The 4,332-nt window shown below is 37.0% G+C and overlaps 1 protein-coding gene across 1 annotated transcript in view; it reads left to right on the forward strand.

Annotated features, from left to right (window-relative positions):
* LOC107553825 (docking protein 2-like) overlaps positions 1–4,332 on the forward strand; it is a 25,884-nt gene that overhangs the window by 11,171 nt on the left and 10,381 nt on the right. The gene's annotated exons all lie outside the window — the stretch shown is intronic.

The raw sequence follows: 4,332 nt of genomic DNA on the forward strand, positions 1-4,332 counted from the left end.
GATAGATAGATAGATAGATAGATAGATAGATAGATAGATAGATAGATAGATAGATAGATAGATAGATAGATTCCGTTTCCCTTCATTTTAATGTAAATTTCAATTCAACTTCATATGGGGCATGACAAATTGAATTCATACTCCAAATCATGAATAGAATGGGAGCCAATTCTTCAGTCAGAATTTTGCCCAGCTCTGTCTGCCAGATGAGAAATTGGCTTCTCTTTGATTGGAAATCTATCAATCATGTCTGTAGCACAAACAATGTGAGACAAGTTACACACCAAACTTTAAAACTTAGACTTAGCGGTTTGTTCAAATCCCCACACTTTAGAATGAGAAACAGCAAGAGTGATGCTGGCCAGATATTGAATTGAATCATTCAGCTATGGATTTGAATATATTGGTAAAGACCATTGGGAATGTTGAGATTACGTATGATGTCTCAGGTTCCTCCAGCTTTTTAGCTTTTGCCTAAAAAAGGCTGCTGTCTTTGAGAATTTGAAACTGAAGTGGTGCTACAGAAAGCCAACAGTAGAAGCTGTGCTGTGGCTGTTGAATGAGGAACGCTTTGGAATGGAAGAGCTTCATGTAATGCACTGGGGGAAATGAATACGGCTTTATGCTGAGAAGGTTTCTGTTGTGCAACATAATATGATCACTTTGGCTCAGTTTTGGAGAGCGTTTGTTGGCTCAGAATGTGGTTCCTCAACAAAGACCATTTGTCCAAATTCTTGTGGTGAAGTTAAACAGCATTTCAGCTGGTGCAAAAAATAAAGAAGTGCAAAGAGAATTTCCATCTCACATACCACTGAAAATGACACTTGCTGGTAGAGCACTAACAGTGTGAAAAATACTATATTTTGCAGAGTATATTTTGCTGTTGTAACTGTAATTGTGTTGTAACTGCAGTGAGTGTTTTGTGCTGTAACAGTTGTGAGTGTTTTAAAGGTCCCATATTTTACACCTTTCTGGAGTTTTATTTTAGATTTTGATGTCCTTAAGAATATATATATTTGTGTTATAAGTACCAAAAACCATCTCAATATATTTTTACAGCTCCTCTCTCAGGAACTCTGCTGAGAACAGGTCGATTTTGGCCTGTATAATTAATATTCATGAGCCTCTCTTCTGATTGGCCTGTTGTTTTCTGAGTGACGCATGGCCAGGCCAACCACAGGTAACTAGGGACAGCCGACGTCACAGTGCTGGCTGGAGGCAGCAAAACAAAGGGGAAACTGGAGGCGGCCCATTCAAACCAGCGCAGATTCAGCTACATAAGGAGCTTAAAATATCATCTTGTTGTGATGTTGGGTGCCAGAATCGACGTGATACAGCCTCAAATTAAAAATTTGATCGCATATCTGCTGCCACTGCCAGACAAAAAACCGATGACAGTTGTGGTTAAACGCGATAAAACGAACAGACTGGACAGAGACGATCGTCAAAAATGCTTGCGTTTACAGCGCACACTTCTTATCAGAAAAGGTTCAATAAAGTATTGTCTTTTGTTGTTATGGGTGTGTCTACAGATTTCTTGCCATATGTTTCTTGCATCTCACGACTATATAAATTTGTAAAACAACAAACTGACGATTTATATATAATTTGTAATTGTATATACATTGTTGTGAATAATTGTGAAAAATAGATGCCTGCTGAAATTGAAATGTATATACATCTTCATCATGACTAGATAGACACGGTGAGTTTGTCTGTATTATACACGTTGAGTGAGAGTGTAACGTACAGGTCGGCCGATCTGGTTTTGTGGTTAAAGTTAACCTTTTCGACATGTTTCTATGTTGTCGTTGCTCAGCAATGGCATGGACATGATGTTGTCTGGGGGTTTGGCAAAAGGAGAGTGGGACGATTTTAATGTAAATTTCAATTCAACTTCATATGGGGCATGACAAATTGAATTCATACTCCAAATCATGAATAGAATGGGAGCCAATTCTTCAGTCAGAATTTTGCCCAGCTCTGTCTGCCAGATGAGAAATTGGCTTCTCTTTGATTGGAAATCTATCAATCATGTCTGTAGCACAAACAATGTGAGACAAGTTACACACCAAACTTTAAAACTTAGACTTAGCGGTTTGTTCAAATCCCCACACTTTAGAATGAGAAACAGCAAGAGTGATGCTGGCCAGATATTGAATTGAATCATTCAGCTATGGATTTGAATATATTGGTAAAGACCATTGGGAATGTTGAGATTACGTATGATGTCTCAGGTTCCTCCAGCTTTTTAGCTTTTGCCTAAAAAAGGCTGCTGTCTTTGAGAATTTGAAACTGAAGTGGTGCTACAGAAAGCCAACAGTAGAAGCTGTGCTGTGGCTGTTGAATGAGGAACGCTTTGGAATGGAAGAGCTTCATGTAATGCACTGGGGGAAATGAATACGGCTTTATGCTGAGAAGGTTTCTGTTGTGCAACATAATATGATCACTTTGGCTCAGTTTTGGAGAGCGTTTGTTGGCTCAGAATGTGGTTCCTCAACAAAGACCATTTGTCCAAATTCTTGTGGTGAAGTTAAACAGCATTTCAGCAAAATAAAGAAATAAAGAAGTGCAAAGAGAATTTCCATCTCACATACCACTGAAAATGACACTTGCTGGTAGAGCACTAAAAAATACTAAAATACTATATTTTGCAGAGTATATTTTGCTGTTGTAACTGTAATTGTGTTGTAACTGCAGTGAGTGTTTTGTGCTGTAACAGTTGTGAGTGTTTTAAAGGTCCCATATTTTACACCTTTCTGGAGTTTTATTTTAGATTTTGATGTCCTTAAGAATATATATATTTGTGTTATAAGTACCAAAAACCATCTCAATATATTTTTACAGCTCCTCTCTCAGGAACTCTGCTGAGAACAGGTCGATTTTGGCCTGTATAATTAATATTCATGAGCCTCTCTTCTGATTGGCCTGTTGTTTTCTGAGTGACGCATGGCCAGGCCAACCACAGGTAACTAGGGACAGCCGACGTCACAGTGCTGGCTGGAGGCAGCAAAACAAAGGGGAAACTGGAGGCGGCCCATTCAAACCAGCGCAGATTCAGCTACATAAGGAGCTTAAAATATCATCTTGTTGTGATGTTGGGTGCCAGAATCGACGTGATACAGCCTCAAATTAAAAATTTGATCGCATATCTGCTGCCACTGCCAGACAAAAAACCGATGACAGTTGTGGTTAAACGCGATAAAACGAACAGACTGGACAGAGACGATCGTCAAAAATGCTTGCGTTTACAGCGCACACTTCTTATCAGAAAAGGTTCAATAAAGTATTGTCTTTTGTTGTTATGGGTGTGTCTACAGATTTCTTGCCATATGTTTCTTGCATCTCACGACTATATAAATTTGTAAAACAACAAACTGACGATTTATATATAATTTGTAATTGTATATACATTGTTGTGAATAATTGTGAAAAATAGATGCCTGCTGAAATTGAAATGTATATACATCTTCATCATGACTAGATAGACACGGTGAGTTTGTCTGTATTATACACGTTGAGTGAGAGTGTAACGTACAGGTCGGCCGATCTGGTTTTGTGGTTAAAGTTAACCTTTTCGACATGTTTCTATGTTGTCGTTGCTCAGCAATGGCATGGACATGATGTTGTCTGGGGGTTTGGCAAAAGGAGAGTGGGACGGTGGGCGGTGCTCGGGGTGGTGACTGAAGGCTGTGACTGTGTAGTTCTGACATCAACTTTTTACGGAAGTCACAACGGTTCATGAAAAATCACAGCTACTTTAAGCAGGCTGTGTGCATTTTACTGTGGACTGACTGTTTTGAAACTTATATGGTAGTTAAATAGCCCCTAGACCTCAGTTATCATGAAAAATCATGACAATATGGGACCTTTAAGACTATGGATCTCAAATTATGACCATATCAGAGCGGATCAGTGTTATTTTAGTATTATTTATATACTATTGTAGATATTGTTAATATTTTGAAATAGCTTTTATTTGTCTGTTTTCAGTTTTCTTTTGAATGTGTTTAATTTAATGAATTTTATGCGTTTGACCTTTCTTATTAGTTTTTGACATTTATAGAGTTTTAGTTTATTTATATTTTAGCTTTATTTTTTGTAGTTAGTAATTTTAGTAAATTGTTTAGTTTATTTGAGTAAATTTAAGCATATTTTAGCAAATTGTTTAGTTTAAGTTTGTATCTGTTATTTGTATTTCATTTAACTTTATTTAAATGAAGAAAAATGTTTTTATTATAGTTGCAACAGTGGAGCTAATTTGTCATTGTACACCAAAATTTCCTAGACAAAAAATATATTCAAAAAAATATATATTCATAAAAGCATATA

The sequence above is a fragment of the Sinocyclocheilus grahami genome, unplaced genomic scaffold (genome assembly GCF_001515645.1).
Source record: "Sinocyclocheilus grahami isolate Dianchi unplaced genomic scaffold, SAMN03320097.WGS_v1.1 scaffold482.1, whole genome shotgun sequence".
NCBI lineage: Eukaryota > Metazoa > Chordata > Actinopteri > Cypriniformes > Cyprinidae > Sinocyclocheilus > Sinocyclocheilus grahami.